This window comes from Lithobates pipiens, unplaced genomic scaffold (assembly GCF_037356315.1).
Source record: "Lithobates pipiens isolate NorthernLeopardFrog02 unplaced genomic scaffold, aLitPip1_a1.2 Scaffold_30, whole genome shotgun sequence".
Taxonomy (NCBI): Eukaryota; Metazoa; Chordata; class Amphibia; order Anura; family Ranidae; genus Lithobates; species Lithobates pipiens.
The window spans coordinates 177,680,053-177,702,837 of NW_027507791.1; the positions used below are offsets into that span (position 1 = coordinate 177,680,053).

The 22,785-nt window shown below is 52.4% G+C and overlaps 64 non-coding genes and 36 pseudogenes across 64 annotated transcripts; all 100 read left to right on the forward strand.

Moving 5' to 3' along the window:
* Positions 1–87: 87 nt before the first annotated feature.
* On the forward strand, positions 88–206 carry LOC143945022 (5S ribosomal RNA; annotated as a pseudogene).
* Positions 207–315: 109 nt separating this feature from the next.
* Positions 316–434, forward strand: LOC143953219 (5S ribosomal RNA). The gene has a single exon (XR_013268321.1). It is a non-coding gene; the product is annotated as a 5S ribosomal RNA (ribosomal RNA).
* A 109-nt stretch (positions 435–543) lies between these two features.
* On the forward strand, positions 544–662 carry LOC143944989 (5S ribosomal RNA; annotated as a pseudogene).
* A 109-nt stretch (positions 663–771) lies between these two features.
* LOC143950886 (5S ribosomal RNA) lies at positions 772–890 on the forward strand. The gene has a single exon (XR_013266210.1). It is a non-coding gene; the product is annotated as a 5S ribosomal RNA (ribosomal RNA).
* Positions 891–999: 109 nt separating this feature from the next.
* LOC143952532 (5S ribosomal RNA) lies at positions 1,000–1,118 on the forward strand. Its single transcript, XR_013267700.1, has one exon. It is a non-coding gene; the product is annotated as a 5S ribosomal RNA (ribosomal RNA).
* A 109-nt stretch (positions 1,119–1,227) lies between these two features.
* LOC143945734 (5S ribosomal RNA) lies at positions 1,228–1,346 on the forward strand. The gene has a single exon (XR_013265146.1). It is a non-coding gene; the product is annotated as a 5S ribosomal RNA (ribosomal RNA).
* Positions 1,347–1,455: 109 nt separating this feature from the next.
* Positions 1,456–1,574, forward strand: LOC143945469 (5S ribosomal RNA; annotated as a pseudogene).
* A 109-nt stretch (positions 1,575–1,683) lies between these two features.
* On the forward strand, positions 1,684–1,802 carry LOC143952547 (5S ribosomal RNA). Its single transcript, XR_013267713.1, has one exon. It is a non-coding gene; the product is annotated as a 5S ribosomal RNA (ribosomal RNA).
* Positions 1,803–1,911: 109 nt separating this feature from the next.
* LOC143952938 (5S ribosomal RNA) lies at positions 1,912–2,030 on the forward strand. Its single transcript, XR_013268067.1, has one exon. It is a non-coding gene; the product is annotated as a 5S ribosomal RNA (ribosomal RNA).
* A 109-nt stretch (positions 2,031–2,139) lies between these two features.
* LOC143950337 (5S ribosomal RNA) lies at positions 2,140–2,258 on the forward strand. The gene has a single exon (XR_013265748.1). It is a non-coding gene; the product is annotated as a 5S ribosomal RNA (ribosomal RNA).
* A 109-nt stretch (positions 2,259–2,367) lies between these two features.
* LOC143945024 (5S ribosomal RNA) lies at positions 2,368–2,486 on the forward strand (annotated as a pseudogene).
* Positions 2,487–2,595: 109 nt separating this feature from the next.
* On the forward strand, positions 2,596–2,714 carry LOC143948615 (5S ribosomal RNA; annotated as a pseudogene).
* A 109-nt stretch (positions 2,715–2,823) lies between these two features.
* LOC143954584 (5S ribosomal RNA) lies at positions 2,824–2,942 on the forward strand. The gene has a single exon (XR_013269562.1). It is a non-coding gene; the product is annotated as a 5S ribosomal RNA (ribosomal RNA).
* A 109-nt stretch (positions 2,943–3,051) lies between these two features.
* On the forward strand, positions 3,052–3,170 carry LOC143945025 (5S ribosomal RNA; annotated as a pseudogene).
* A 109-nt stretch (positions 3,171–3,279) lies between these two features.
* Positions 3,280–3,398, forward strand: LOC143953756 (5S ribosomal RNA). Its single transcript, XR_013268809.1, has one exon. It is a non-coding gene; the product is annotated as a 5S ribosomal RNA (ribosomal RNA).
* A 109-nt stretch (positions 3,399–3,507) lies between these two features.
* Positions 3,508–3,626, forward strand: LOC143944863 (5S ribosomal RNA; annotated as a pseudogene).
* A 109-nt stretch (positions 3,627–3,735) lies between these two features.
* On the forward strand, positions 3,736–3,854 carry LOC143943838 (5S ribosomal RNA; annotated as a pseudogene).
* Positions 3,855–3,963: 109 nt separating this feature from the next.
* LOC143952026 (5S ribosomal RNA) lies at positions 3,964–4,082 on the forward strand. The gene has a single exon (XR_013267242.1). It is a non-coding gene; the product is annotated as a 5S ribosomal RNA (ribosomal RNA).
* Positions 4,083–4,191: 109 nt separating this feature from the next.
* On the forward strand, positions 4,192–4,310 carry LOC143954457 (5S ribosomal RNA). The gene has a single exon (XR_013269447.1). It is a non-coding gene; the product is annotated as a 5S ribosomal RNA (ribosomal RNA).
* A 110-nt stretch (positions 4,311–4,420) lies between these two features.
* Positions 4,421–4,539, forward strand: LOC143944451 (5S ribosomal RNA; annotated as a pseudogene).
* Positions 4,540–4,648: 109 nt separating this feature from the next.
* LOC143951265 (5S ribosomal RNA) lies at positions 4,649–4,767 on the forward strand. Its single transcript, XR_013266553.1, has one exon. It is a non-coding gene; the product is annotated as a 5S ribosomal RNA (ribosomal RNA).
* Positions 4,768–4,876: 109 nt separating this feature from the next.
* On the forward strand, positions 4,877–4,995 carry LOC143952568 (5S ribosomal RNA). Its single transcript, XR_013267732.1, has one exon. It is a non-coding gene; the product is annotated as a 5S ribosomal RNA (ribosomal RNA).
* A 109-nt stretch (positions 4,996–5,104) lies between these two features.
* LOC143950889 (5S ribosomal RNA) lies at positions 5,105–5,223 on the forward strand. The gene has a single exon (XR_013266212.1). It is a non-coding gene; the product is annotated as a 5S ribosomal RNA (ribosomal RNA).
* Positions 5,224–5,332: 109 nt separating this feature from the next.
* On the forward strand, positions 5,333–5,451 carry LOC143953713 (5S ribosomal RNA). Its single transcript, XR_013268770.1, has one exon. It is a non-coding gene; the product is annotated as a 5S ribosomal RNA (ribosomal RNA).
* Positions 5,452–5,560: 109 nt separating this feature from the next.
* Positions 5,561–5,679, forward strand: LOC143952545 (5S ribosomal RNA). Its single transcript, XR_013267711.1, has one exon. It is a non-coding gene; the product is annotated as a 5S ribosomal RNA (ribosomal RNA).
* Positions 5,680–5,788: 109 nt separating this feature from the next.
* On the forward strand, positions 5,789–5,907 carry LOC143953714 (5S ribosomal RNA). Its single transcript, XR_013268771.1, has one exon. It is a non-coding gene; the product is annotated as a 5S ribosomal RNA (ribosomal RNA).
* A 109-nt stretch (positions 5,908–6,016) lies between these two features.
* On the forward strand, positions 6,017–6,135 carry LOC143945471 (5S ribosomal RNA; annotated as a pseudogene).
* A 109-nt stretch (positions 6,136–6,244) lies between these two features.
* Positions 6,245–6,363, forward strand: LOC143952548 (5S ribosomal RNA). The gene has a single exon (XR_013267714.1). It is a non-coding gene; the product is annotated as a 5S ribosomal RNA (ribosomal RNA).
* A 109-nt stretch (positions 6,364–6,472) lies between these two features.
* LOC143952939 (5S ribosomal RNA) lies at positions 6,473–6,591 on the forward strand. The gene has a single exon (XR_013268068.1). It is a non-coding gene; the product is annotated as a 5S ribosomal RNA (ribosomal RNA).
* A 109-nt stretch (positions 6,592–6,700) lies between these two features.
* On the forward strand, positions 6,701–6,819 carry LOC143950349 (5S ribosomal RNA). Its single transcript, XR_013265759.1, has one exon. It is a non-coding gene; the product is annotated as a 5S ribosomal RNA (ribosomal RNA).
* A 109-nt stretch (positions 6,820–6,928) lies between these two features.
* LOC143945026 (5S ribosomal RNA) lies at positions 6,929–7,047 on the forward strand (annotated as a pseudogene).
* A 109-nt stretch (positions 7,048–7,156) lies between these two features.
* On the forward strand, positions 7,157–7,275 carry LOC143948305 (5S ribosomal RNA; annotated as a pseudogene).
* Positions 7,276–7,384: 109 nt separating this feature from the next.
* LOC143954586 (5S ribosomal RNA) lies at positions 7,385–7,503 on the forward strand. The gene has a single exon (XR_013269563.1). It is a non-coding gene; the product is annotated as a 5S ribosomal RNA (ribosomal RNA).
* A 109-nt stretch (positions 7,504–7,612) lies between these two features.
* LOC143951126 (5S ribosomal RNA) lies at positions 7,613–7,731 on the forward strand. The gene has a single exon (XR_013266427.1). It is a non-coding gene; the product is annotated as a 5S ribosomal RNA (ribosomal RNA).
* A 109-nt stretch (positions 7,732–7,840) lies between these two features.
* On the forward strand, positions 7,841–7,959 carry LOC143954627 (5S ribosomal RNA). The gene has a single exon (XR_013269601.1). It is a non-coding gene; the product is annotated as a 5S ribosomal RNA (ribosomal RNA).
* A 109-nt stretch (positions 7,960–8,068) lies between these two features.
* On the forward strand, positions 8,069–8,187 carry LOC143944409 (5S ribosomal RNA; annotated as a pseudogene).
* A 109-nt stretch (positions 8,188–8,296) lies between these two features.
* On the forward strand, positions 8,297–8,415 carry LOC143954612 (5S ribosomal RNA). Its single transcript, XR_013269587.1, has one exon. It is a non-coding gene; the product is annotated as a 5S ribosomal RNA (ribosomal RNA).
* A 109-nt stretch (positions 8,416–8,524) lies between these two features.
* LOC143951266 (5S ribosomal RNA) lies at positions 8,525–8,643 on the forward strand. The gene has a single exon (XR_013266554.1). It is a non-coding gene; the product is annotated as a 5S ribosomal RNA (ribosomal RNA).
* A 109-nt stretch (positions 8,644–8,752) lies between these two features.
* On the forward strand, positions 8,753–8,871 carry LOC143953903 (5S ribosomal RNA). The gene has a single exon (XR_013268942.1). It is a non-coding gene; the product is annotated as a 5S ribosomal RNA (ribosomal RNA).
* Positions 8,872–8,980: 109 nt separating this feature from the next.
* LOC143944990 (5S ribosomal RNA) lies at positions 8,981–9,099 on the forward strand (annotated as a pseudogene).
* Positions 9,100–9,208: 109 nt separating this feature from the next.
* On the forward strand, positions 9,209–9,327 carry LOC143950890 (5S ribosomal RNA). Its single transcript, XR_013266213.1, has one exon. It is a non-coding gene; the product is annotated as a 5S ribosomal RNA (ribosomal RNA).
* A 109-nt stretch (positions 9,328–9,436) lies between these two features.
* LOC143952557 (5S ribosomal RNA) lies at positions 9,437–9,555 on the forward strand. The gene has a single exon (XR_013267722.1). It is a non-coding gene; the product is annotated as a 5S ribosomal RNA (ribosomal RNA).
* Positions 9,556–9,664: 109 nt separating this feature from the next.
* On the forward strand, positions 9,665–9,783 carry LOC143953904 (5S ribosomal RNA). Its single transcript, XR_013268943.1, has one exon. It is a non-coding gene; the product is annotated as a 5S ribosomal RNA (ribosomal RNA).
* A 109-nt stretch (positions 9,784–9,892) lies between these two features.
* On the forward strand, positions 9,893–10,011 carry LOC143944991 (5S ribosomal RNA; annotated as a pseudogene).
* Positions 10,012–10,120: 109 nt separating this feature from the next.
* LOC143950891 (5S ribosomal RNA) lies at positions 10,121–10,239 on the forward strand. The gene has a single exon (XR_013266214.1). It is a non-coding gene; the product is annotated as a 5S ribosomal RNA (ribosomal RNA).
* A 109-nt stretch (positions 10,240–10,348) lies between these two features.
* LOC143951905 (5S ribosomal RNA) lies at positions 10,349–10,467 on the forward strand. Its single transcript, XR_013267133.1, has one exon. It is a non-coding gene; the product is annotated as a 5S ribosomal RNA (ribosomal RNA).
* Positions 10,468–10,576: 109 nt separating this feature from the next.
* LOC143945472 (5S ribosomal RNA) lies at positions 10,577–10,695 on the forward strand (annotated as a pseudogene).
* A 109-nt stretch (positions 10,696–10,804) lies between these two features.
* On the forward strand, positions 10,805–10,923 carry LOC143952549 (5S ribosomal RNA). The gene has a single exon (XR_013267715.1). It is a non-coding gene; the product is annotated as a 5S ribosomal RNA (ribosomal RNA).
* A 109-nt stretch (positions 10,924–11,032) lies between these two features.
* Positions 11,033–11,151, forward strand: LOC143943563 (5S ribosomal RNA; annotated as a pseudogene).
* Positions 11,152–11,260: 109 nt separating this feature from the next.
* Positions 11,261–11,379, forward strand: LOC143945037 (5S ribosomal RNA; annotated as a pseudogene).
* A 109-nt stretch (positions 11,380–11,488) lies between these two features.
* LOC143950309 (5S ribosomal RNA) lies at positions 11,489–11,607 on the forward strand. Its single transcript, XR_013265723.1, has one exon. It is a non-coding gene; the product is annotated as a 5S ribosomal RNA (ribosomal RNA).
* A 109-nt stretch (positions 11,608–11,716) lies between these two features.
* Positions 11,717–11,835, forward strand: LOC143943570 (5S ribosomal RNA; annotated as a pseudogene).
* A 109-nt stretch (positions 11,836–11,944) lies between these two features.
* On the forward strand, positions 11,945–12,063 carry LOC143950939 (5S ribosomal RNA). Its single transcript, XR_013266258.1, has one exon. It is a non-coding gene; the product is annotated as a 5S ribosomal RNA (ribosomal RNA).
* Positions 12,064–12,172: 109 nt separating this feature from the next.
* LOC143947742 (5S ribosomal RNA) lies at positions 12,173–12,292 on the forward strand (annotated as a pseudogene).
* A 109-nt stretch (positions 12,293–12,401) lies between these two features.
* LOC143952563 (5S ribosomal RNA) lies at positions 12,402–12,520 on the forward strand. The gene has a single exon (XR_013267728.1). It is a non-coding gene; the product is annotated as a 5S ribosomal RNA (ribosomal RNA).
* Positions 12,521–12,629: 109 nt separating this feature from the next.
* Positions 12,630–12,748, forward strand: LOC143946448 (5S ribosomal RNA; annotated as a pseudogene).
* Positions 12,749–12,857: 109 nt separating this feature from the next.
* Positions 12,858–12,976, forward strand: LOC143951995 (5S ribosomal RNA). Its single transcript, XR_013267214.1, has one exon. It is a non-coding gene; the product is annotated as a 5S ribosomal RNA (ribosomal RNA).
* A 109-nt stretch (positions 12,977–13,085) lies between these two features.
* On the forward strand, positions 13,086–13,204 carry LOC143954936 (5S ribosomal RNA; annotated as a pseudogene).
* Positions 13,205–13,313: 109 nt separating this feature from the next.
* Positions 13,314–13,432, forward strand: LOC143944901 (5S ribosomal RNA). Its single transcript, XR_013265069.1, has one exon. It is a non-coding gene; the product is annotated as a 5S ribosomal RNA (ribosomal RNA).
* A 109-nt stretch (positions 13,433–13,541) lies between these two features.
* On the forward strand, positions 13,542–13,660 carry LOC143951996 (5S ribosomal RNA). Its single transcript, XR_013267215.1, has one exon. It is a non-coding gene; the product is annotated as a 5S ribosomal RNA (ribosomal RNA).
* Positions 13,661–13,769: 109 nt separating this feature from the next.
* LOC143945162 (5S ribosomal RNA) lies at positions 13,770–13,888 on the forward strand (annotated as a pseudogene).
* A 109-nt stretch (positions 13,889–13,997) lies between these two features.
* On the forward strand, positions 13,998–14,116 carry LOC143947562 (5S ribosomal RNA). The gene has a single exon (XR_013265315.1). It is a non-coding gene; the product is annotated as a 5S ribosomal RNA (ribosomal RNA).
* A 109-nt stretch (positions 14,117–14,225) lies between these two features.
* LOC143947032 (5S ribosomal RNA) lies at positions 14,226–14,344 on the forward strand (annotated as a pseudogene).
* A 109-nt stretch (positions 14,345–14,453) lies between these two features.
* Positions 14,454–14,572, forward strand: LOC143947106 (5S ribosomal RNA; annotated as a pseudogene).
* Positions 14,573–14,681: 109 nt separating this feature from the next.
* Positions 14,682–14,800, forward strand: LOC143951934 (5S ribosomal RNA). Its single transcript, XR_013267160.1, has one exon. It is a non-coding gene; the product is annotated as a 5S ribosomal RNA (ribosomal RNA).
* A 109-nt stretch (positions 14,801–14,909) lies between these two features.
* On the forward strand, positions 14,910–15,028 carry LOC143951044 (5S ribosomal RNA). Its single transcript, XR_013266353.1, has one exon. It is a non-coding gene; the product is annotated as a 5S ribosomal RNA (ribosomal RNA).
* Positions 15,029–15,137: 109 nt separating this feature from the next.
* On the forward strand, positions 15,138–15,256 carry LOC143952686 (5S ribosomal RNA). The gene has a single exon (XR_013267839.1). It is a non-coding gene; the product is annotated as a 5S ribosomal RNA (ribosomal RNA).
* A 109-nt stretch (positions 15,257–15,365) lies between these two features.
* LOC143951947 (5S ribosomal RNA) lies at positions 15,366–15,484 on the forward strand. The gene has a single exon (XR_013267171.1). It is a non-coding gene; the product is annotated as a 5S ribosomal RNA (ribosomal RNA).
* Positions 15,485–15,593: 109 nt separating this feature from the next.
* On the forward strand, positions 15,594–15,712 carry LOC143951927 (5S ribosomal RNA). Its single transcript, XR_013267153.1, has one exon. It is a non-coding gene; the product is annotated as a 5S ribosomal RNA (ribosomal RNA).
* Positions 15,713–15,821: 109 nt separating this feature from the next.
* Positions 15,822–15,940, forward strand: LOC143951676 (5S ribosomal RNA). Its single transcript, XR_013266926.1, has one exon. It is a non-coding gene; the product is annotated as a 5S ribosomal RNA (ribosomal RNA).
* Positions 15,941–16,049: 109 nt separating this feature from the next.
* LOC143952209 (5S ribosomal RNA) lies at positions 16,050–16,168 on the forward strand. Its single transcript, XR_013267408.1, has one exon. It is a non-coding gene; the product is annotated as a 5S ribosomal RNA (ribosomal RNA).
* A 109-nt stretch (positions 16,169–16,277) lies between these two features.
* Positions 16,278–16,396, forward strand: LOC143953838 (5S ribosomal RNA). Its single transcript, XR_013268883.1, has one exon. It is a non-coding gene; the product is annotated as a 5S ribosomal RNA (ribosomal RNA).
* A 109-nt stretch (positions 16,397–16,505) lies between these two features.
* LOC143947883 (5S ribosomal RNA) lies at positions 16,506–16,624 on the forward strand. The gene has a single exon (XR_013265345.1). It is a non-coding gene; the product is annotated as a 5S ribosomal RNA (ribosomal RNA).
* Positions 16,625–16,733: 109 nt separating this feature from the next.
* LOC143954063 (5S ribosomal RNA) lies at positions 16,734–16,852 on the forward strand. Its single transcript, XR_013269088.1, has one exon. It is a non-coding gene; the product is annotated as a 5S ribosomal RNA (ribosomal RNA).
* Positions 16,853–16,961: 109 nt separating this feature from the next.
* On the forward strand, positions 16,962–17,080 carry LOC143952025 (5S ribosomal RNA). Its single transcript, XR_013267241.1, has one exon. It is a non-coding gene; the product is annotated as a 5S ribosomal RNA (ribosomal RNA).
* A 109-nt stretch (positions 17,081–17,189) lies between these two features.
* Positions 17,190–17,308, forward strand: LOC143953126 (5S ribosomal RNA). Its single transcript, XR_013268237.1, has one exon. It is a non-coding gene; the product is annotated as a 5S ribosomal RNA (ribosomal RNA).
* A 109-nt stretch (positions 17,309–17,417) lies between these two features.
* LOC143944200 (5S ribosomal RNA) lies at positions 17,418–17,536 on the forward strand (annotated as a pseudogene).
* Positions 17,537–17,645: 109 nt separating this feature from the next.
* On the forward strand, positions 17,646–17,764 carry LOC143953675 (5S ribosomal RNA). The gene has a single exon (XR_013268734.1). It is a non-coding gene; the product is annotated as a 5S ribosomal RNA (ribosomal RNA).
* A 109-nt stretch (positions 17,765–17,873) lies between these two features.
* Positions 17,874–17,992, forward strand: LOC143951629 (5S ribosomal RNA). Its single transcript, XR_013266883.1, has one exon. It is a non-coding gene; the product is annotated as a 5S ribosomal RNA (ribosomal RNA).
* Positions 17,993–18,101: 109 nt separating this feature from the next.
* LOC143947896 (5S ribosomal RNA) lies at positions 18,102–18,220 on the forward strand. Its single transcript, XR_013265347.1, has one exon. It is a non-coding gene; the product is annotated as a 5S ribosomal RNA (ribosomal RNA).
* A 109-nt stretch (positions 18,221–18,329) lies between these two features.
* On the forward strand, positions 18,330–18,448 carry LOC143950952 (5S ribosomal RNA). Its single transcript, XR_013266270.1, has one exon. It is a non-coding gene; the product is annotated as a 5S ribosomal RNA (ribosomal RNA).
* Positions 18,449–18,557: 109 nt separating this feature from the next.
* On the forward strand, positions 18,558–18,676 carry LOC143951267 (5S ribosomal RNA). Its single transcript, XR_013266555.1, has one exon. It is a non-coding gene; the product is annotated as a 5S ribosomal RNA (ribosomal RNA).
* Positions 18,677–18,785: 109 nt separating this feature from the next.
* On the forward strand, positions 18,786–18,904 carry LOC143947791 (5S ribosomal RNA; annotated as a pseudogene).
* Positions 18,905–19,013: 109 nt separating this feature from the next.
* Positions 19,014–19,132, forward strand: LOC143944848 (5S ribosomal RNA; annotated as a pseudogene).
* A 109-nt stretch (positions 19,133–19,241) lies between these two features.
* On the forward strand, positions 19,242–19,360 carry LOC143944568 (5S ribosomal RNA; annotated as a pseudogene).
* A 109-nt stretch (positions 19,361–19,469) lies between these two features.
* Positions 19,470–19,588, forward strand: LOC143945097 (5S ribosomal RNA). Its single transcript, XR_013265087.1, has one exon. It is a non-coding gene; the product is annotated as a 5S ribosomal RNA (ribosomal RNA).
* Positions 19,589–19,697: 109 nt separating this feature from the next.
* LOC143947792 (5S ribosomal RNA) lies at positions 19,698–19,816 on the forward strand (annotated as a pseudogene).
* A 109-nt stretch (positions 19,817–19,925) lies between these two features.
* Positions 19,926–20,044, forward strand: LOC143944849 (5S ribosomal RNA; annotated as a pseudogene).
* Positions 20,045–20,153: 109 nt separating this feature from the next.
* Positions 20,154–20,272, forward strand: LOC143944151 (5S ribosomal RNA; annotated as a pseudogene).
* Positions 20,273–20,381: 109 nt separating this feature from the next.
* Positions 20,382–20,490, forward strand: LOC143948911 (5S ribosomal RNA; annotated as a pseudogene).
* A 109-nt stretch (positions 20,491–20,599) lies between these two features.
* Positions 20,600–20,718, forward strand: LOC143953985 (5S ribosomal RNA). The gene has a single exon (XR_013269017.1). It is a non-coding gene; the product is annotated as a 5S ribosomal RNA (ribosomal RNA).
* A 109-nt stretch (positions 20,719–20,827) lies between these two features.
* On the forward strand, positions 20,828–20,946 carry LOC143952569 (5S ribosomal RNA). The gene has a single exon (XR_013267733.1). It is a non-coding gene; the product is annotated as a 5S ribosomal RNA (ribosomal RNA).
* Positions 20,947–21,055: 109 nt separating this feature from the next.
* LOC143944152 (5S ribosomal RNA) lies at positions 21,056–21,174 on the forward strand (annotated as a pseudogene).
* Positions 21,175–21,283: 109 nt separating this feature from the next.
* On the forward strand, positions 21,284–21,392 carry LOC143948912 (5S ribosomal RNA; annotated as a pseudogene).
* A 109-nt stretch (positions 21,393–21,501) lies between these two features.
* LOC143944696 (5S ribosomal RNA) lies at positions 21,502–21,619 on the forward strand (annotated as a pseudogene).
* A 110-nt stretch (positions 21,620–21,729) lies between these two features.
* On the forward strand, positions 21,730–21,848 carry LOC143953678 (5S ribosomal RNA). The gene has a single exon (XR_013268738.1). It is a non-coding gene; the product is annotated as a 5S ribosomal RNA (ribosomal RNA).
* Positions 21,849–21,957: 109 nt separating this feature from the next.
* On the forward strand, positions 21,958–22,076 carry LOC143952373 (5S ribosomal RNA). The gene has a single exon (XR_013267556.1). It is a non-coding gene; the product is annotated as a 5S ribosomal RNA (ribosomal RNA).
* A 109-nt stretch (positions 22,077–22,185) lies between these two features.
* Positions 22,186–22,304, forward strand: LOC143951332 (5S ribosomal RNA). The gene has a single exon (XR_013266614.1). It is a non-coding gene; the product is annotated as a 5S ribosomal RNA (ribosomal RNA).
* A 109-nt stretch (positions 22,305–22,413) lies between these two features.
* LOC143949259 (5S ribosomal RNA) lies at positions 22,414–22,532 on the forward strand. Its single transcript, XR_013265472.1, has one exon. It is a non-coding gene; the product is annotated as a 5S ribosomal RNA (ribosomal RNA).
* Positions 22,533–22,641: 109 nt separating this feature from the next.
* On the forward strand, positions 22,642–22,760 carry LOC143952581 (5S ribosomal RNA). Its single transcript, XR_013267744.1, has one exon. It is a non-coding gene; the product is annotated as a 5S ribosomal RNA (ribosomal RNA).
* The last annotated feature ends 25 nt before the right edge of the window (positions 22,761–22,785 follow it).

Here is a 22,785-nt window from a genome sequence, read left to right on the forward strand (position 1 = left end):
TTGGCGACCTGCTGCATTTTTCCTCTCGATTGCCCGAGGTGACCACCTTGGCTTTTGTCAAGAGAGTTGTAAGTAGGGTGCAAGATCGCCTACGGCCACATCACCCTGAATGCGCTCGATCTCGTCTGATCTCGGATGCTAAGCCGGGTCGGGCCTGGTTAGTACCAGGATCGGAGACCGCCTTGGAATACCAGGTGCCGTAGGCTTTTTTCCATTATGTTGTTGGCTTTGGCGACCTGCTGTATTTTTCCTCTCTATTGCCCGAGGTGACCACCTTGGCTTTTGTCAAGAGAGTTGTAAGTAGAGTGCAAGATCGCCTACGGCCACATCACCCTGAATGCGCTCGATCTCGTCTGATCTCGGATGCTAAGCAGGGTTGGGTCTGGTTAGTACCTGGATGGGAGACTGCCTGGGAATACCGGGTGCTGTAGGCTTTTTTCCATTATGTTGTTGGTTTTGGCGACCTGCTGTATTTTTCCTCTCGATTGCCCGAGGTGACCACCTTGGCTTTTGTCAAGAGAGTTGTAAGTAGGGAGCAAGATTGCCTATGGCCACATCACCCTGAATGCGCTCAATCTCGTCTGATCTCGGATGCTAAGCAGGGTCGGGCCTGGTTAGTACCTGGATGCGAGACCACCTGGGAATACCAGGTGCCGTAGGCTTTTTTCCAATATGTTGTTGGCTTTGGCGACCTGCTGTATTTTTCCTCTCGATTGCCCGTGGTGACCACCTTGGCTTTTGTCAAGAGAGTTGTAAGTAGGGTGCAAGATCGGCTACGGCCACATCACCCTGAATGCGCTCGATCTCGTCTGATCTCGGATGCTAAGCAGGGTCGGGCCTGGTTAGTACCTGGATGGGAGACCGCCTGGGAATACCAGGTGCCGTAGGCTTTTTTCCATTATGTTGTTGGCTTTGGCGACCTGCTGTATTTTTCCTCTCGATTGCCCGAGGTGACCACCTTGGCTTTTGTCAAGAGAGTTGTAAGTAGGGTGCAAGATTGCCTACGGCCACATCACCCTGAATGCGCTCGATCTCGTCTGATCTCGGATGCTAAGCAGGGTCGGGCCTGGTTAGTACCTGGATGGGAGACCGCCTGGGAATACCAGGTGCCGTAGGCTTTTTTCCATTATGTTGTTGGCTTTGGCGACCTGCTGTATTTTTCCTCTCGATTGCCCGAGGTGACCACCTTGGCTTTTGTCAAGAGAGTTGTAAGTAGGGTGCAAGATTGCCTACGGCCACATCACCCTGAATGCGCTCGATCTCGTCTGATCTCGGATGCTAAGCAGGGTCGGGCCTGGTAAGTACCTGGATGGGAGACCGCCTGGGAATACCAGGTGCCGTAGGCTTTTTTTTATTATGTTGTTGGCTTTAGCGACCTGCTGTATTTTTCCTCTCGATTGCCCGAGGTGACCACCTTGGCTTTTGTCAAGAGAGTTGTAAGTAGGGTGCAAGATCGCCTACGGCCACATCACCCTGAATGCGCTCGATCTCGTCTGATCTCGGATGCTAAGCCGGGTCGGGCCTGGTTAGTACCTGGATCGGAGACCGCCTTGGAATTCCAGGTGCCGTAGGCTTTTTTCCATTATGTTGTTGGCTTTGGCGACCTGCTGTATTTTTCCTCTCGATTGCCCGAGGTGACCACCTTGGCTTTTGTCAAGAGAGTTGTAAGTAGGGTGCAAGATTGCCTACGGCCACATCACCCTGAATGCGCTCGATCTCGTCTGATCTCGGATGCCAAGTAGGGTCGGGCCTGGTTAGTACCTGGATGGGAGACCGCCTGGGAATACCCGGTGCCGTAGGCTTTTTTCATTTATGTTGTTGGCTTTGGCGACCTGCTGTATTTTTCCTCTCGATTGCCCGAGGTGACCACCTTGGCTTTTGTCAAGAGAGTTGTAAGTAGGTTGCAAGATCGCTTACGGCCACATCACACTGAATGCGCTCGATCTCATCTGATCTCGGATGCTAAGCAGGGTCGGGCTTGGTTAGTACCTGGATGGGAGACCGCCTGGGAATACCAGGTGCCGTAGGCTTTTTTCCATTATGTTGTTGGCTTTGGCGACCTGCTGTATTTTTCCTCTCGATTGCCCGAGGTGACCACCTTGGCTTTTGTCAAGAGAGTTGTAAGTAGGGTGCAAGATCGCCTACGGCCACATCACCCTGAATGCGCTCGATCTCGTCTGATCTCGAATGCTAAGCAGGGTCGGGCCTGGTTAGTACCTGGATGGGAGACCGCCTGGGAATACCAGGTGCCGTAGGCTTTTTTTTATTATGTTGTTGGCTTTAGCGACCTGCTGTATTTTTCCTCTCGATTGCCCGAGGTGACCACCTTGGCTTTTGTCAAGAGAGTTGTAAGTAGGGTGCAAGATCGCCTACGGCCACATCACCCTGAATGCGCTCGATCTCGTCTGATCTCGGATGCTAAGCCGGGTCGGGCCTGGTTAGTACCAGGATCGGAGACCGCCTTGGAATACCAGGTGCCGTAGGCTTTTTTCCATTATGTTGTTGGCTTTGGCGACCTGCTGTATTTTTCCTCTCGATTGCCCGAGGTGACCACCTTGGCTTTTGTCAAGAGAGTTGTAAGTAGAGTGCAAGATCGCCTATGGCCACATCACGCAGAATGCGCTCAATCTTGTCTGATCTCGGATGCTAAGCAGGGTTGGTCCTGGTTAGTACCTGGATGGGAGACCGAATGGGAATACCAGGTGCCGTAGGCTTTTTTCCATCATGTTGTTGGCTTTGGCGACCTGCTGTATTTTTCCTCTCGATTGCCCGAGGTGACCACCTTGGCTTTTGTCAAGAGAGTTGTAAGTAGGGTGCAAGATCGCTTACGGCCACATCACACTGAATGCGCTTGATCTCATCTGATCTCGGATGCTAAGCAGGGTCGGGCTTGGTTAGTACCTGGATGGGAGACCGCCTGGGAATACCAGGTGCCGTAGGCTTTTTTCCATTATGTTGTTGGCTTTGGCGACCTGCTGTATTTTTCCTCTCGATTGCCCGAGGTGACCACCTTGGCTTTTGTCAAGAGAGTTGTAAGTAGGGTGCAAGATCGCCTACGGCCACATCACCCTGAATGCGCTCGATCTCGTCTGATCTCGGATGCTAAGCCGGGTCGGGCCTGGTTAGTACCAGGATCGGAGACCGCCTTGGAATACCAGGTGCCGTAGGCTTTTTTCCATTATGTTGTTGGCTTTGGCGACCTGCTGTATTTTTCCTCTCTATTGCCCGAGGTGACCACCTTGGCTTTTGTCAAGAGAGTTGTAAGTAGATTGCAAGATCGCCTACGGCCACATCACGCTGAATGCACTCGATCTTGTCTGATCTCGGATGCTAAGCAGGGTTGGGCCTGGTTAGTACCTGGATGGGAGACCGAATGGGAATACCAGGTGCCGTAGGCTTTTTTCCATCATGTTGTTGGCTTTGGCGACCTGCTGTATTTTTCCTCTCTATTGCCCGAGGTGACCACCTTGGCTTTTGTCAAGAGAGTTGTAAGTAGGGTGCAAGATCGCTTACGGCCACATCACACTGAATGCGCTCGATCTCATCTGATCTCGGATGCTAAGCAGGGTCGGGCTTGGTTAGTACCTGGATGGGAGACCGCCTGGGAATACCAGGTCCTGTAGGCTTTTTTCCATTATGTTGTTGGCTTTGGCGACCTGCTGTATTTTTCCTCTCGATTGCCCGAGGTGACCACCTTGGCTTTTGTCAAGAGAGTTGTAAGTAGGGTGCAAGATTGTCTACGGCCACATCACCCTGAATGCGCTCGATCTCGTCTGATCTCGGATGCTAAGCAGGGTCGGGCCTGGTTAGTACCAGGATCGGAGACCGCCTTGGAATACCAGGTGCCGTAGGCTTTTTTCCATTATGTTGTTGGCTTTGGCGACCTGCTGTATTTTTCCTCTCTATTGCCCGAGGTGACCACCTTGGCTTTTGTCAAGAGAGTTGTAAGTAGAGTGCAAGATCGCCTACGGCCACATCACCCTGAATGCGCTCGATCTCGTCTGATCTCGGATGCTAAGCAGGGTTGGGTCTGGTTAGTACCTGGATGGGAGACCGAATGGGAATACCAGGTGCCGTAGGCTTTTTTCCATCATGTTGTTGGCTTTGGCAACCTGCTGTATTTTTCCTCTCGATTGCCCGAGGTGACCACCTTGGCTTTTGTCAAGAGAGTTGTAAGTAGGGTGCAAGATCGCTTACGGCCACATCACACTGAATGCGCTCGATCTCATCTGATCTCGGATGCTAAGCAGTGTCTGGCTTGGTTAGTACCTGGATGGGAGACCGCCTGGGAATACCAGGTGCCGTAGGCTTTTTTTCCATTATGTTGTTGGCTTTGGCGACCTGCTGTATTTTTCCTCTCGATTGCCCGAGGTGACCACCTTGGCTTTTGTCAAGAGAGTTGTAAGTAGGGTGCAAGATTTCCTACGGCCACATCACCCTGAATGCGCTCGATCTCGTCTGATCTCGGATGCTAAGCAGGGTCGGGCTTAGTTAGTACCTGGATGGGAGACCGCCTGGGAATTACAGGTGCCGTAGGCTTTTTTCCATTATGTTGTTGGCTTTGGCGACCTGCTTCATTTTTCCTCTCGATTGCCCGAGGTGACCACCTTGGCTTTTGTCAAGAGAGTTGTAAGTAGGGTGCAAGATCGCCTACGGCCACATCACCGTGAATGCGCTCGATCTCGTCTGATCTCGGATGCTAAGCAGGGTCGGGCCTGGTTAGTACCTGGATGGGAGACCGCCTGGGAATACCAGGTGCCGTAGGCTTTTTTCCATTATGTTGTTGGCTTTGGCGACCTGCTGTATTTTTCCTCTCGTTTGCCCGAGGTGACCACCTTGGCTTTTGTCAAGAGAGTTGTAAGTAGGGTGCAAGATCGCCTACGGCCACATCACCCTGAATGCGCTCGATCTCGTCTGATCTCGGATGCTAAGCAGGGTCGGGCCTGGTTAGTACCTGGATGCGAGACCACCTGGGAATACCAGGTGCCGTAGGCTTTTTTCCAATATGTTGTTGGCTTTGGCGACCTGCTGTATTTTTCCTCTCGATTGCCCGTGGTGACCACCTTGGCTTTTGTCAAGAGAGTTGTAAGTAGGGTGCAAGATCGGCTACGGCCACATCACCCTGAATGCGCTCGATCTCGTCTGATCTCGGATGCTAAGCAGGGTCGGGCCTGGTTAGTACCTGGATGGGAGACCGCCTGGGAATACCAGGTGCCGTAGGCTTTTTTCCATTATGTTGTTGGCTTTGGCGACCTGCTGTATTTTTCCTCTCGATTGCCCGAGGTGACCACCTTGGCTTTTGTCAAGAGAGTTGTAAGTAGGGTGCAAGATTGCCTACGGCCACATCACCCTGAATGCGCTCGATCTCGTCTAGTCTCGGATGCTAAGCAGGGTCGGGCCTGGTTAGTACCTGGATGGGAGACCGCCTGGGAATACCAGGTGCCGTAGGCTTTTTTTTATTATGTTGTTGGCTTTAGCGACCTGCTGTATTTTTCCTCTCGATTGCCCGAGGTGACCACCTTGGCTTTTGTCAAGAGAGTTGTAAGTAGGGTGCAAGATTGCCTACGGCCACATCACCCTGAATGCGCTCGATCTCGTCTGATCTCGGATGCTAAGCAGGGTCGGGCCTGGTTAGTACCTGGATGGGAGACCGCCTGGGAATACCAGGTGCCGTAGGCTTTTTTCCATTATGTTGTTGGCTTTGGCGACCTGCTGTATTTTTCCTCTCGATTGCCCGAGGTGACCACCTTGGCTTTTGTCAAGAGAGTTGTAAGTAGGGTGCAAGATTGCCTACGGCCACATCACCCTGAATGCGCTCGATCTCGTCTAGTCTCGGATGCTAAGCAGGGTCGGGCCTGGTTAGTACCTGGATGGGAGACCGCCTGGGAATACCAGGTGCCGTAGGCTTTTTTTTATTATGTTGTTGGCTTTAGCGACCTGCTGTATTTTTCCTCTCGATTGCCCGAGGTGACCACCTTGGCTTTTGTCAAGAGAGTTGTAAGTAGGGTGCAAGATCGCCTACGGCCACATCACCCTGAATGCGCTCGATCTCGTCTGATCTCGGATGCTAAGCCGGGTCGGGCCTGGTTAGTACCTGGATCGGAGACCGCCTTGGAATTCCAGGTGCCGTAGGCTTTTTTCCATTATGTTGTTGGCTTTGGCGACCTGCTGTATTTTTCCTCTCGATTGCCCGAGGTGACCACCTTGGCTTTTGTCAAGAGAGTTGTAAGTAGGGTGCAAGATTGCCTACGGCCACATCACCCTGAATGCGCTCGATCTCGTCTGATCTCGGATGCCAAGTAGGGTCGGGCCTGGTTAGTACCTGGATGGGAGACCGCCTGGGAATACCCGGTGCCGTAGGCTTTTTTCATTTATGTTGTTGGCTTTGGCGACCTGCTGTATTTTTCCTCTCGATTGCCCGAGGTGACCACCTTGGCTTTTGTCAAGAGAGTTGTAAGTAGGTTGCAAGATCGCTTACGGCCACATCACACTGAATGCGCTCGATCTCATCTGATCTCGGATGCTAAGCAGGGTCGGGCTTGGTTAGTACCTGGATGGGAGACCGCCTGGGAATACCAGGTGCCGTAGGCTTTTTTCCATTATGTTGTTGGCTTTGGCGACCTGCTGTATTTTTCCTCTCGATTGCCCGAGGTGACCACCTTGGCTTTTGTCAAGAGAGTTGTAAGTAGGGTGCAAGATCGCCTACGGCCACATCACCCTGAATGCGCTCGATCTCGTCTGATCTCGAATGCTAAGCAGGGTCGGGCCTGGTTAGTACCTGGATGGGAGACCGCCTGGGAATACCAGGTGCCGTAGGCTTTTTTTTATTATGTTGTTGGCTTTAGCGACCTGCTGTATTTTTCCTCTCGATTGCCCGAGGTGACCACCTTGGCTTTTGTCAAGAGAGTTGTAAGTAGGGTGCAAGATCGCCTACGGCCACATCACCCTGAATGCGCTCGATCTCGTCTGATCTCGGATGCTAAGCCGGGTCGGGCCTGGTTAGTACCAGGATCGGAGACCGCCTTGGAATACCAGGTGCCGTAGGCTTTTTTCCATTATGTTGTTGGCTTTGGCGACCTGCTGTATTTTTCCTCTCGATTGCCCGAGGTGACCACCTTGGCTTTTGTCAAGAGAGTTGTAAGTAGAGTGCAAGATCGCCTACGGCCACATCACGCAGAATGCGCTCAATCTTGTCTGATCTCGGATGCTAAGCAGGGTTGGTCCTGGTTAGTACCTGGATGGGAGACCGAATGGGAATACCAGGTGCCGTAGGCTTTTTTCCATCATGTTGTTGGCTTTGGCGACCTGCTGTATTTTTCCTCTCGATTGCCCGAGGTGACCACCTTGGCTTTTGTCAAGAGAGTTGTAAGTAGGGTGCAAGATCGCTTACGGCCACATCACACTGAATGCGCTTGATCTCATCTGATCTCGGATGCTAAGCAGGGTCGGGCTTGGTTAGTACCTGGATGGGAGACCGCCTGGGAATACCAGGTGCCGTAGGCTTTTTTCCATTATGTTGTTGGCTTTGGCGACCTGCTGTATTTTTCCTCTCGATTGCCCGAGGTGACCACCTTGGCTTTTGTCAAGAGAGTTGTAAGTAGGGTGCAAGATTGCCTACGGCCACATCACCCTGAATGCGCTCGATCTCGTCTGATCTCGGATGCTAAGCAGGGTCGGGCCTAGTTAGTACCTGGATGGGAGACCGCCTGGGAATACCAGGTGCCGTAGGCTTTTTTCCATTATGTTGTTGGCTTTGGCGACCTGCTGTATTTTTCCTCTCGATTGCCCGAGGTGACCACCTTGGCTTTTGTCAAGAGAGTTGTAAGTAGGGTGCAAGATCGCCTACTGCCACATCACCCTGAATGCGCTCGATCTCGTCTGATCTCGGATGCTAAGCAGGGTCGGGCCTGGTTAGTACCTGGATGGGAGACCGCCTGGGAATACCAGGTGCCGTAGGGTTTTTTCCATTATGTTGTTGGCTTTGGCGACCTGCTGTATTTTTCCTCTCGATTGCCCGAGGTGACCACCTTGGCTTTTGTCAAGAGAGTTGTAAGTAGGGTGCAAGATCGCCTACAGCCATATCGCCTTGAATGCGCTCGATCTCGTCTGATCTCGGATGCTAAGTAGGGTCGTGCCTGGTTAGTACCTGGATGGGAGACCGCCTGGGAATACCAGGTGCCGTAAGCTTTTTTCCATTATGTTGTTGGCTTTGGCGACCTGCTGTATTTTTCCTCTCTATTGCCAGAGGTGACCACCTTGGCTTTTGTCAAGAGAGTTGTAAGTAGGGTGCAAGATTGCCTACGGCCACATCACCCTGAATGCGCTCGATCTCGTCTGATCTCGGATGCTAAGCAGGGTCGGGCTTAGTTAGTACCTGGATGGGAGACCGCCTGGGAATTACAGGTGCCGTAGGCTTTTTTCCATTATGTTGTTGGCTTTGGCGACCTGCTGCATTTTTCCTCTCGATTGCCCGAGGTGACCACCTTGGCTTTTGTCAAGAGAGTTGTAAGTAGGGTGCAAGATCGCCTACGGCCACATCACCGTGAATGCGCTCGATCTCGTCTGATCTCGGATGCTAAGCAGGGTCGGGCCTGGTTAGTACCTGGATGGGAGACCGCCTGGGAATACCAGGTGCCGTAGGCTTTTTTCCATTATGTTGTTGGCTTTGGCGACCTGCTGTATTTTTCCTCTCGTTTGCCCGAGGTGACCACCTTGGCTTTTGTCAAGAGAGTTGTAAGTAGGGTGCAAGATCGCCTACGGCCACATCACCCTGAATGCGCTCGATCTCGTCTGATCTCGGATGCTAAGCAGGGTCGGGTCTGGTTAGTACCTGGATGGGAGACTGCCTGGGAATACCGGGTGCTGTAGGCTTTTTTCCATTATGTTGTTGGTTTTGGCGACCTGCTGTATTTTTCCTCTCGATTGCCCGAGGTGACCACCTTGGCTTTTGTCAAGAGAGTTGTAAGTAGGGAGCAAGATTGCCTATGGCCACATCACCCTGAATGCGCTCAATCTCGTCTGATCTCGGATGCTAAGCAGGGTCGGGCCTGGTTAGTACCTGGATGCGAGACCACCTGGGAATACCAGGTGCCGTAGGCTTTTTTCCAATATGTTGTTGGCTTTGGCGACCTGCTGTATTTTTCCTCTCGATTGCCCGTGGTGACCACCTTGGCTTTTGTCAAGAGAGTTGTAAGTAGGGTGCAAGATCGGCTACGGCCACATCACCCTGAATGCGCTCGATCTCGTCTGATCTCGGATGCTAAGCAGGGTCGGGCCTGGTTAGTACCTGGATGGGAGACCGCCTGGGAATACCAGGTGCCGTAGGCTTTTTTCCATTATGTTGTTGGCTTTGGCGACCTGCTGTATTTTTCCTCTCGATTGCCCGAGGTGACCACCTTGGCTTTTGTCAAGAGAGTTGTAAGTAGGGGCCAAGATCGCCTACGGCCACATCACCCTGAATGCGCTCGATCTCGTCTGATCTCGGATGCTAAGCAGGGTCGGGCCTGGTTAGTACCTGGATGGGAGACCGCCTGGGAATACCAGGTGCCGTAGGCTTTTTTCCATTATGTTGTTGGCTTTGGCGACCTGCTGTATTTTTCCTCTCGATTGCCCGAGGTGACCACCTTGGCTTTTGTCAAGAGAGTTGTAAGTAGGGTGCAAGATCGCCTACGGCCACATCACCCTGAATGCGCTCGATCTCGTCTGATCTCGGATGCTAAGCAGGGTCGGGTCTGGTTAGTACCTGGATGGGAGACTGCCTGGGAATACCGGGTGCTGTAGGCTTTTTTCCATTATGTTGTTGGTTTTGGCGACCTGCTGTATTTTTCCTCTCGATTGCCCGAGGTGACCACCTTGGCTTTTGTCAAGAGAGTTGTAAGTAGGGAGCAAGATTGCCTATGGCCACATCACCCTGAATGCGCTCAATCTCGTCTGATCTCGGATGCTAAGCAGGGTCGGGCCTGGTTAGTACCTGGATGCGAGACCACCTGGGAATACCAGGTGCCGTAGGCTTTTTTCCAATATGTTGTTGGCTTTGGCGACCTGCTGTATTTTTCCTCTCGATTGCCCGTGGTGACCACCTTGGCTTTTGTCAAGAGAGTTGTAAGTAGGGTGCAAGATCGGCTACGGCCACATCACCCTGAATGCGCTCGATCTCGTCTGATCTCGGATGCTAAGCAGGGTCGGGCCTGGTTAGTACCTGGATGGGAGACCGCCTGGGAATACCAGGTGCCGTAGGCTTTTTTCCATTATGTTGTTGGCTTTGGCGACCTGCTGTATTTTTCCTCTCGATTGCCCGAGGTGACCACCTTGGCTTTTGTCAAGAGAGTTGTAAGTAGGGTGCAAGATTGCCTACGGCCACATCACCCTGAATGCGCTCGATCTCGTCTAATCTCGGATGCTAAGCAGGGTCGGGCCTGGTTAGTACCTGGATGGGAGACCGCCTGGGAATACCAGGTGCCGTAGGCTTTTTTTTATTATGTTGTTGGCTTTAGCGACCTGCTGTATTTTTCCTCTCGATTGCCCGAGGTGACCACCTTGGCTTTTGTCAAGAGAGTTGTAAGTAGGGTGCAAGATCGCCTACGGCCACATCACCCTGAATGCGCTCGATCTCGTCTGATCTCGGATGCTAAGCCGGGTCGGGCCTGGTTAGTACCTGGATCGGAGACCGCCTTGGAATTCCAGGTGCCGTAGGCTTTTTTCCATTATGTTGTTGGCTTTGGCGACCTGCTGTATTTTTCCTCTCGATTGCCCGAGGTGACCACCTTGGCTTTTGTCAAGAGAGTTGTAAGTAGGGTGCAAGATTGCCTACGGCCACATCACCCTGAATGCGCTCGATCTCGTCTGATCTCGGATGCCAAGTAGGGTCGGGCCTGGTTAGTACCTGGATGGGAGACCGCCTGGGAATACCCGGTGCCGTAGGCTTTTTTCATTTATGTTGTTGGCTTTGGCGACCTGCTGTATTTTTCCTCTCGATTGCCCGAGGTGACCACCTTGGCTTTTGTCAAGAGAGTTGTAAGTAGGTTGCAAGATCGCTTACGGCCACATCACACTGAATGCGCTCGATCTCCTCTGATCTCGGATGCTAAGCAGGGTCGGGCTTGGTTAGTACCTGGATGGGAGACCGCCTGGGAATACCAGGTGCCGTAGGCTTTTTTCCATTATGTTGTTGGCTTTGGCGACCTGCTGTATTTTTCTTCTCTATTGCCCGAGGTGACCACCTTGGCTTTTGTCAAGAGAGTTGTAAGTAGGGTGCAAGGTCGCCTACGGCCACATCACCCTGAATGCGCTCGATCTCGTCTAATCTCGGATGCTAAGCAGGGTCGGGCCTGGTTAGTATCCGGATGGAAGACCGCCTGGGAATACCAGGTGCTGTAGGCTTTTTTCCATTATGTTGTTGGCTTTGGCGACCTGCTGTATTTTTCCTCTCGATTGCCCGAGGTGACCACCTTGGCTTTTGTCAAGAGAGTTGTAAGTAGGGTGCAAGAACGCCTATGGTCACATCACCCTGAATGCGCTCGATCTCGTCTGATCTCGGATGCTAAGCAGGGTCGGGCCTGGTTAGTACCTGGATGGGAGACCGCCTGGGAATACCAGGTGCCGTAGGCTTTTTTCCATTATGTTGTCGGCTTTGGCGACCTGCTGTATTTTTCCTCTCGATTGCCCGAGGTGACCACCTTGGCTTTTGTCAAGAGAGTTGTAAGTAGGGTGCAAGATCGCCTACGGCCACATCACCCTGAATGCACTCGATCTCTTCTGATCTCGGATGCCAAGCAGGATCGGGCCTGGTTAGTACCTGGATGGGAGACCGCCTGGGAATACCAGGTGCCATAGGCTATTTTCCATTATGTTGTTGGCTTTGGCGACCTGCTGTATTTTTCCTCTCGATTGCCCGAGGTGACCACCTTGGCTTTTGTCAAGAGAGTTGTAAGTAGGGTGCAAGATTGCCTACGGCCGCATCACCCTGAATGCGCTCGATCTCGTCTGATCTCGGATGCTAAGCAGGGTCGGGCCTGGTTAGTACCTGGATGGGAGACCGCCTGGGAATACCAGGTGCCGTAGGCATTTTTCCATTATGTTGTTGGCTTTGGTGACCTGCTGTATTTTTCCTCTCGATTGCCCGAGGTGACCACCTTGGCTTTTGTCAAGAGAGTTGTAAGTAGGGTGCAAGATCGCTTACAGCCACATCACCCTGAATGCACTCGATCTCGTCTGATCTCGGATGCTAAGCAGGGTCAGGCCTGGTTATGAACCTGGATGGGAGACCGCCTGGGAATACCAGGTGCCGTAGGCTTTTTTCCATTATGTTGTCGGCTTTGGCGACCTGCTGTATTTATCCTCTCGATTGCCCGAGGTGACCACCTTGGCTTTGGTCAAGAGAGTTGTAAGTAGGGTACAAGATCGCCTACGGCCACATCACCCTGAATGCGCTCAATCTCGTCTGATCTCGGATGCTAAGCAGGGTCGGGCCTGGCTAGTACCTGGATGGGAGACCGCCTGGGAATACCAGGTGCCGTAGGCTTTTTTCCATTATGTTGTTGGCTTTGGCGACCTGCTGTATTTTTCCTCTCGATTGCCCGAGATGACCACCTTGGCTTTTGTCAAGAGAGTTGTAAGTAGGGTGCAAGATCACCTGCAGCCACATCACCCTGGATGCGCTTGATCTCGTCTGATCTCGGATGCTAAGCAGGGTCGGGCCTGGTTAGTACCTGGATGGGAGACCGCCTGGGGATACCAGGTGCCGTAGGCTTTTTTCCATTATGTTGTTGGCTTTGGCGACCTGCTGTATTTTTCCTCTCGATTGCCCGAGGTGACCACCTTGGCTTTTGTCAAGAGAGTTGTAAGTAGGGTGCAAGATCGCCTACGGCCACATCACCCTGAATGCGCTCGATCTCGTCTGATCTCAGATGCTAAGCAGGGTCGGGCCTGGCTAGTACCTGGATGGGAGACCGCCTGGGAATACCAGGTGCCGTAGGCTTTTTTCCATTATGTTGTTGGCTTTGGCGACCTGCTGTATTTTTCCTCTCGATTGCCCGAGGTGACCACCTTGGCTTTTGTCAAGAGAGTTGTAAGTAGCGTGCAAGATCGCCTACAGCCACATCACCCTGAATGCGCTCGATCTCGTCTGATCTCGGATGCTAAGCAGGGTCAGGCCTGGCTAGTACCTGGATGGGAGACCGCCTGGGAATACCAGGTGCCGTAGGCTTTTCTCCATTATGTTGTTGGCTTTGGCGACCTGCTGTATTTTTCCTCTCGATTGCCCGAGGTGACCACCTTGGCTTTTGTCAAGAGAGTTGTAAGTAGGGTGCAAGATCGCCTACGGCCACATCACCCTGAATGCGCTCGATCTCGTCTGATCTCGGATGCTAAGCAGGGTCGGGCCTGGTTAGTACCCGGATGGGAGACCGCCTGGGAATACCAGGTGCCGTAGGCTTTTTTCCATTATGTTGTTGGCTTTGGCGACCTGCTGTATTTTTCCTCTCGATTGCCCGAGGTGACCACCTTGGCTTTTGTCAAGAGATTTGTAAGTAGGGTGCAAGATCGCCTACGGCCACATCACCCTGAATGCGCTCGATCTCGTCTGATCTCAGATGCTAAGCAGGGTCGGGCCTGGCTAGTACCTGGATGGGAGACCGCCTGGGAATACCAGGTGCCGTAGGCTTTTTTCCATTATGTTGTTGGCTTTGGCGACCTGCTGTATTTTTCCTCTCGATTGCCCGAGGTGACCACCTTGGCTTTTGTCAAGATAGTTGTAAGTAGGGTGCAAGATCGCCTACGGCCACATCACCCTGAAGGCGCTTGATCTCGTCTGATCTCGGATGCTAAGCAGTGTCGGGCCTGGTTAGTACCTGGATGAGAGACCGCCTGGGAATACCAGGTGCCGTAGGCTTTTTTCCATTATGTTGTTGGCTTTGGCGACCTGCTGTATTTTTCTTCTCTATTGCCCGAGGTGACCACCTTGGCTTTTGTCAAGAGAGTTGTAAGTAGGGTGCAAGGTCGCCTACGGCCACATCACCCTGAATGCGCTCGATCTCGTCTGATCTCGGATGCTAAGCAGGGTCGGGCCTGGTTAGTACCCGGATGGGAGACCGCCTGGGAATACCAGGTGCTGTAGGCTTTTTTCCATTATGTTGTTGGCTTTGGCGACCTGCTGTATTTTTCCTCTCGATTGCCCGAGGTGACCACCTTGGCTTTTGTCAAGAGAGTTGTAAGTAGCGTGCAAGATCGCCTACAGCCACATCACCCTGAATGCGCTTGATCTCGTCTGATCTCGGATGCTAAGCAGGGTCGGGCCTGGTTAGTACCTGGATGGCAGACCGCCTGGGAATACTAGGTGCCATAGGCTTTTTTCCATTATGTTGTTGGCTTTGGCGACCTGCTGTATTTTTCCTCTCGATTGCCCGAGGTGACCACCTTGGCTTTTGTCAAGATAGTTGTAAGTAGGGTGCCAGATCACCTATGGCCACATCACCCTGAATGCGCTTGATCTCGTCTGATCTCGGAGGCTAAGCAGCGTCGGGCCTGGTTAGTACCTGGATTGGAGACCGCCTGGGAATACCAGGTGCCGTAGGCTTTTTTCCATTATGTTGTTGGCTTTGGCGACCTGCTGTATTTTTCTTCTCTATTGCCCGAGGTGACCACCTTGGCTTTTGTCAAGAGAGTTGTAAGTAGGGTGCAAGGTCGCTTACGGCCACATCACCCTGAATGCGCTTGATCTCGTCTGATCTCGGATGCTAAGCAGGGTCGGGCCTGGTTAGTACCCGGATGGGAGACCGCCTGGGAATACCAGGTGCCGTAGGCTTTTTTCCATTATGTTGTTGGCTTTGGCGACCTGCTGTATTTTTCCTCTCGATTGCCCGAGGTGACCACCTTGGCTTTTGTCAAGAGAGTTGTAAGTAGGGTGCAAGATCGCCTACGGTCACATCACCCTGAATGTGCTCGATCTCGTCTGATCTCGGATGCTAAGCAGGGTCGGGCCTGGTTAGTACCTGGATGGGAGACCGCCTGGGAATACCAGGTGCTGTAGGCTTTTTTCCATTATGTTGTCGGCTTTGGCGACCTGCTGTATTTTTCCTCTCGATTGCCCGAGGTGACCACCTTGGCTTTTGTCAAGAGAGTTGTAAGTAGGGTGCAAGCTCGCCTACGGCCACATCACCCTGAATGCACTCGATCTCTTCTGATCTCGGATGCCAAGCAGGATCGGGCCTGGTTAGTACCTGGATGGGAGACCGCCTGGGAATACCAGGTGCCGTAGGCTTTTTTCCATTATGTTGTTGGCTTTGGCGACCTGCTGTATTTTTCCTCTCGATTGCCCGAGGTGACCACCTTGGCTTTTGTCAAGAGAGTTGTAAGTAGGGTGCAAGAACGCCTACGACCACATCACCCTGAATGCGCTCGATCTCGTCTGATCTCGGATGCTAAGCAGGGTCGTGCCTGGTTAGTACCTGGATGGGAGACCGCCTGGGAATACCAGGTGCCGTAGGCTTTTTTCCATTATGTTGTTGGCTTTGGCGACCTGCTGTATTTTTCCTCTCGATTGCCCGAGGTGACCGCCTTGGCTTTTGTCAAGAGAGTTGTAAGTAGGGTGCAAGATCGCCTACAGCCACATCACCCTGAATGCACTCGATCTCGTCTGATCTCGGATGCAAAGCAGGGTCGGGCCTGGTTAGTACCTGGATGGGAGACCGCCTGGGAATACCAGGTGCCGTAGGCTTTTTTCCATTATGTTGTTGGCTTTGGCGACCTGCTGTATTTTTCCTCTCGAATGCCCGAGGTGACCACCTTGGCTTTTGTCAAGAGAGTTGTAAGTAGGGTGTAATATCGCCTACGGCCACATCACCCTGAATGCGCTCGATCTCGTCTGATCTCGGATGCTAAGCAGCGTCGGGCCTGGTTAGTACCTGGATGGGAGACCGCCTGGGAATACCAGGTGCCGTAGGCTTTTTTCCATTATGTTGTTGGCTTTGGCGACCTGCTGTATTTTTCCTCTCTATTGCCCGAGGTGACCACCTTGGCTTTTGTCAAGAGAGTTGTAAGTAGGGTGCAAGATCGCCTATGGCCACATCACCCTGAATGCGCTCGATCTCGTCTGATCTCGGATGCTAAGCAGGATCGGGCCTGGTTAGTACCTGGATGGGAGACCGCCTGGGAATACCAGGTGCCGTAGGCTTTTTTCCATTATGTTGTTGGGTTTGGCGACCTGCTGTATTTTTCCTCTCTATTGCCCGAGGTGACCACCTTGGCTTTTGTCAAGAGAGTTGTAAGTAGGGTGCAAGATCGCCTATGGCCACATCACCCTGAATGTGCTCGATCTCGTCTGATCTCAGATGCTAAGCAGGGTTGGGCCTGGTTAGTACCCGGATGGGAGACCGCCTGGGAATACCAGGTGCCGTAGGCTTTTTTCCATTATGTTGTTGGCTTTGGCGACCTGCTGTATTTTTCCTCTCGATTGCCCGAGGTGACCACCTTGGCTTTTGTCAAAAGAGTTGTAAGTAGGGTGCAAGATCGCCTACGGTCACATCACCCTGAATGCGCTCGATCTCGTCTGATCTCGGATGCTAAGCAGGGTTGGGCCTGGTTAGTACCCGGATGGGAGACCGCCTGGGAATACCAGGTGCTGTAGGCTTTTTTCCATTATGTTGTTGGCTTTGGCGACCTGCTGTATTTTTCCTCTCTATTGCCCGAGGTGACCACCTTGGCTTTTGTCAAGAGAGTTGTAAGTAGGGTGCAAGATCACCTATGGCCACATCACCCTGAATGCGCTCGATCTCGTCTGATCTCGGATGCTAAGCAGGATCGGGCCTGGTTAGTACCTGGATGGGAGACCGCCTGGGAATACCAGGTGCCGTAGGCTTTTTTCCATTATGTTGTTGGGTTTGGCGACCTGCTGTATTTTTCCTCTCTATTGCCCGAGGTGACCACCTTGGCTTTTGTCAAGAGAGTTGTAAGTAGGGTGCAAGATCGCCTATGGCCACATCACCCTGAATGTGCTCGATCTCGTCTGATCTCGGATGCTAAGCAGGGTCGGGCCTGGTTAGTACCCGGATGGGAGACCGCCTGGGAATACCAGGTGCTGTAGGCTTTTTTCCATTATGTTGTTGGCTTTGGCGACCTGCTGTATTTTTCCTCTCGATTGCCCGAGGTGACCACCTTGGCTTTTGTCAAGAGAGTTGTAAGTAGGGTGCAAGATCGCCTACGGCCACATCACCCTGAATGCGCTCAATCTCGTCTGATCTCGGATGCTAAGCAGGGTCGGGCCTGGTTAGTACCCGGATGGGAGACCGCCTGGGAATACCAGGTGCTGTAGGCTTTTTTCCATTATGTTGTCGGCTTTGGCGACCTGCTGTATTTTTCGTCTCGATTGCCCGAGGTGACCACCTTGGCTTTTGTCAAGAGAGTTGTAAGTAGGGTGCAAGATCACCTACGGCCACATCACCCTGAATGCGCTCGATCTCGTCTGATCTCGGATGCTAAGCAGGGTCAGGCCTGGTTAGTACCCGGATGGGAGACTGCCTGGGAATACCAGGTGCCGTAGGCTTTTTTCCATTATGTTGTTGGCTTTGGCGACCTGCTGTATTTTTCCTCTCTATTGCCCGAGGTGACCACCTTGGCTTTTGTCAAGAGAGTTGTAAGTAGGGTGCAAGATCACCTATGGCCACATCACCCTGAATGCGCTCGATCTCGTCTGATCTCGGATGCTAAGCAGGATCGGGCCTGGTTAGTACCTGGATGGGAGACCTCCTGGGAATACCAGGTGCCGTAGGCTTTTTTCCATTATGTTGTTGGGTTTGGCGACCTGCTGTATTTTTCCTCTCTATTGCCCGAGGTGACCACCTTGGCTTTTGTCAAGAGAGTTGTAAGTAGGGTGCAAGATCGCCTATGGCCACATCACCCTGAATGTGCTCGATCTCGTCTGATCTCGGATGCTAAGCAGGGTCGGGCCTGGTTAGTACCCGGATGGGAGACCGCCTGGGAATACCAGGTGCCGTAGGCTTTTTTCCATTATGTTGTTGGCTTTGGCGACCTGCTGTATTTTTCCTCTCGATTGCCCGAGGTGACCACCTTGGCTTTTGTCAAAAGAGTTGTAAGTAGGGTGCAAGGTCGCCTACGGTCACATCACCCTGAATGCGCTCGATCTCGTCTGATCTCGGATGCTAAGCAGGGTTGGGCCTGGTTAGTACCCGGATGGGAGACCGCCTGGGAATACCAGGTGCTGTAGGCTTTTTTCCATTATGTTGTTGGCTTTGGCGACCTGCTGTATTTTTCCTCTCTATTGCCCGAGGTGACCACCTTGGCTTTTGTCAAGAGAGTTGTAAGTAGGGTGCAAGATCGTCTACGGCCACATCACCCTGCATGCGCTCGATCTCGTCTGATCTCGGATGCTAAGCAGGGTCGGGCCTGGTTAGTACCTGGATGGGAGACCGCCTGGGAATACCAGGTGCTGTAGGCTTTTTTCCATTATGTTGTTGGGTTTGGCGACCTGCTGTATTTTTCCTCTCGATTGCCCGAGGTGACCACCTTGGCTTTTGTCAAGAGAGTTGTAAGTAGGGTGCAAGATAGCCTACGGCCACATCACCCTGAATGCACTCGATCTCATCTGGTCTCGGATGCTAAGCAGGGTCGGGCCTGGTTAGTACCTGGATGGGAGACCGCCTGGGAATACCAGGTGCCGTAGGCTTTTTTCCATTATGTTGTTGGCTTTGGCGACCTGCTGTATTTTTCCTCTCGATTGCCCGAGGTGACCACCTTGGCTTTTGTCAAGAGAGTTGTAAGTAGTGTGCAAGATTGCCTACGGCCACATCACCCTGAATGTGCTCTATCTCGTCTGATCTCAGTTGCTAAGCAGGGTCGGGCCTGGTTAGTACCCGGATGGGAGACCGCCTGGGTATACCAGGTGCCGTAGGCTTTTTTCCATTATGCTGTTGGCTTTGGCGACCTGCTGTATTTTTCCTCTCGATTGCTCGAGGTGACCACCTTGGCTTTTGTCAAGAGAGTTGTAAGTAGGGGGCAAAATTGCCTACGGCCACATCACCCTGAATGTGCTCGATCTCGTCTGATCTCGGATGCTAAGCAGCGTCAGGCCTGGTTAGTACCCGGATGGGAGACCACCTGGGAATACCAGGTGCTGTAGGCTTTTTTCCATTATGTTGTTGGCTTTGGCGACCTGCTGTATTTTTCCTCTCGATTGCCCGAGGTGACCACCTTGGCTTTTGTCAAGAGAGTTGTAAGTAGGGTGCAAGATCACCTACGGCCACATCACCCTGAATGCGCTCGATCTCGTCTGATCTCGGATGCTAAGCAGGGTCAGGCCTGGTTAGTACCCGGATGGGAGACTGCCTGGGAATACCAGGTGCTGTAGGCTTTTTTCCATTATGTTGTTGGCTTTGGCGACCTGCTGTATTTTTCCTCTCGATTGCCCGAGGTGACCACCTTGGCTTTTGTCAAGAGAGTTGTAAGTAGGGTGCAATATAGCCTACGGCCACATCACCCTGAATGCACTCGATCTCGTCTGGTCTCGGATGCTAAGCAGGGTCGGGCCTGGTTAGTACCTGGATGGGAGACCGCCTGGGAATACCAGGTGCCGTAGGCTTTTTTCCATTATGTTGTTGGCTTTGGCGACCTGCTGTATTTTTCCTCTCGATTGCCCGAGGTGACCACCTTGGCTTTTGTCAAGAGAGTTGTAAGTAGTGTGCAAGATTGCCTACGGCCACATCACCCTGAATGTGCTCTATCTCGTCTGATCTCAGTTGCTAAGCAGGGTCGGGCCTGGTTAGTACCCGGATGGGAGACCGCCTGGGTATACCAGGTGCCGTAGGCTTTTTTCCATTATGCTGTTGGCTTTGGCGACCTGCTGTATTTTTCCTCTCGATTGCTCGAGGTGACCACCTTGGCTTTTGTCAAGAGAGTTGTAAGTAGGGGGCAAAATTGCCTACGGCCACATCACCCTGAATGTGCTCGATCTCGTCTGATCTCGGATGCTAAGCAGCGTCAGGCCTGGTTAGTACCCGGATGGGAGACCACCTGGGAATACCAGGTGCTGTAGGCTTTTTTCCATTATGTTGTTGGCTTTGGCGACCTGCTGTATTTTTCCTCTCGATTGCCCGAGGTGACCACCTTGGCTTTTGTCAAGAGAGTTGTAAGTAGGGTGCAAGATCGCCTACGGCCACATCACCCTGAATGCGCTCGATCTCGTCTGATCTCGGATGCTAAGCAGGGTCGGGCCTGGTTAGTACCTGGATGGGAGAACGCCTGGGAATACTAGGTGCCGTAGTCTTTTTTCCATTATGTTGTTGGCTTTGGCGACCTGCTGTATTTTTCCTCTCGATTGCCCGAGGTGACCACCTTGGCTTTTGTCAAGAGAGTTGTAAGTAGGGTGCAAGATCACCTACGGCCACATCACCCTGAATGCGCTTGATCTCGGATGCTAAGCAGGGTCAGGCCTGGTTAGTACCTGGATGGGAGACCGCCTGGGAATACCAGGTGCCGTAGGCTTTTTTCCATTATGTTGTTGGCTTTGGCGACCTGCTGTATTTTTCCTCTCGATTGCCTGAGGTGACCACCTTGGCTTTTGTCAAGAGAGTTGTAAGTAGGGTGCAAAATCGCCTACGGCCACATCACCCTGAATGCGCTCGATCTCGTCTGATCTCGGATGGGAAGCAGAGTCGGGCCTGGTTAGTACCTGGATGGGAGACCGCCTGGGAATACCAGGTGCCGTAGGCTTTTTTCCATTATGTTGTTGGCTTTGGCGACCTGCTGTATTTTTCCTCTCGATTGCCCGAGGTGACCACCTTGGCTTTAGTCAAGAGAGTTGTAAGTAGGGTGCAAGATCGCCTACGGCCACATCACCCTGAATGCGCTCGATCTCGTCTGATCTCGGATGCTAAGCAGGGTCGGGCCTGGTTAGTACCTGGATGGGAGACCGCCTGGGAATACCAGGTGCCGTAGGCTTTTTTCCATTATGTTGTTGGCTTTGGCGACCTGCTGTATTTTTCCTATCGTTTGCCTGAGGTGACCACCTTGGCTTTTGTCAAGAGAGTTGTAAGTAGGGTGCAAGATCGCCTACGGCCACATCACCCTGAATGCGCTCGATCTCGTCTGATCTCGGATGCTAAGCAGGGTCGGGCCTGGTTAGTACCTGGATGGGAGAACGCCTGGGAATACTAGGTGCCGTAGTCTTTTTTCCATTATGTTGTTGGCTTTGGCGACCTGCTGTATTTTTCCTCTCGATTGCCCGAGGTGACCACCTTGGCTTTTGTCAAGAGAGTTGTAAGTAGGGTGCAAGATCACCTACGGCCACATCACCCTGAATGCGCTTGATCTCGGATGCTAAGCAGGGTCAGGCCTGGTTAGTACCTGGATGGGAGACCGCCTGGGAATACCAGGTGCCGTAGGCTTTTTTCCATTATGTTGTTGGCTTTGGCGACCTGCTGTATTTTTCCTCTCGATTGCCCGAGGTGACCACCTTGGCTTTAGTCAAGAGAGTTGTAAGTAGGGTGCAAGATCGCCTACGGCCACATCACCCTGAATGCGCTCGATCTCGTCTGATCTCGGATGCTAAGCAGGGTCGGCCTGGTTAGTAACTGGATGGGAGACCGCCTGGGAATACCAGGTGCCGTAGGCTTTTTTCCATTATGTTGTTGGCTTTGGCGACCTGCTGTATTTTTCCTCTCGATTGCCCGAGGTGACCACTTTGGCTTTTGTCAAGAGAGTTGTAAGTAGGGTGCAAAGATCGCCTACGGCCACATCACCCTGAATGCGCTCGATCTCGTCTGATCTCGGATGCTAAGCAGGGTCAGGCCTGGTTAGTACCTGGATGGGAGACCGCCTGGGAATGTCAGGTGCCGTAGGCTTTTTTCCATTATGTTGTTGGCTTTGGCGACCTGCTGTATTTTTCCTCTCGATTGCCCGAGGTGACCACCTTGGCTTTTGTCAAGAGAGTTGTAAGTAGGGTGCAAGATAGCCTATGGCCACATCACCCTGAATGCGCTGGATCTCGTCTGATCTCGGATGCTAAGCAGGGTCGGGCCTGGTTAGTACTTGGATGGGAGACCGCCTGGGAATACCAGGTGCCGTAGGCTTTTTTCCATTATGTTGTTGGCTTTGGCGACCTGCTGTATTTTTCCTCTCGATTGCCCGAGGTGACCACCTTGGCATTTGTCAAGAGAGTTGTAAGTAGGGTGCAAGATCGCCTACAGCCACATCACCCTGAATGTGCTCGATCTCATCTGATCTCGGATGCTAAGCAGGGTTGGGCCTGGTTAGTACCTGGATGGGAGACCGCCTGGGAATACCAGGTGCCGTAGGCTTTTTTCCATTATGTTGTTGGCTTTGGCGACCTGCTGTATTTTTCCTCTCGATTGCCCGAGGTGACCACCTTGGCTTTTGTCAAGAGAGTTGTAAGTAGGGTGCCAGATCGCCTACAGCCACATCACCCTGAATGTGCTCGATCTCGTCTGATCTCGGATGCTAAGCAGGGTTGGGCCTGGTTAGTACCTGGATGGGAGACCGCCTGGGAATACCAGGTGCTGTAGGCTTTTTTCCATTTTGCTGTTGGCTTTGGCGACCTGCTGTATTTTTCGCCTCGATTGCCCGAGGTGACCACCTTGGCTTTTGTCAAGAGAGTTGTAAGTAGGGTGCAAGATCGCCTACGGCCACATCACCCTGAATGCGCTCGATCTCGTCTGATCTCGGATGCTAAGCAGGGTCGGGCCTGGTTAGTACCTGGATGGGAGACCGCCTGGGAATACCAGGTGCCGTAGGCTTTTTTCCATTATGTTGTTGGCTTTG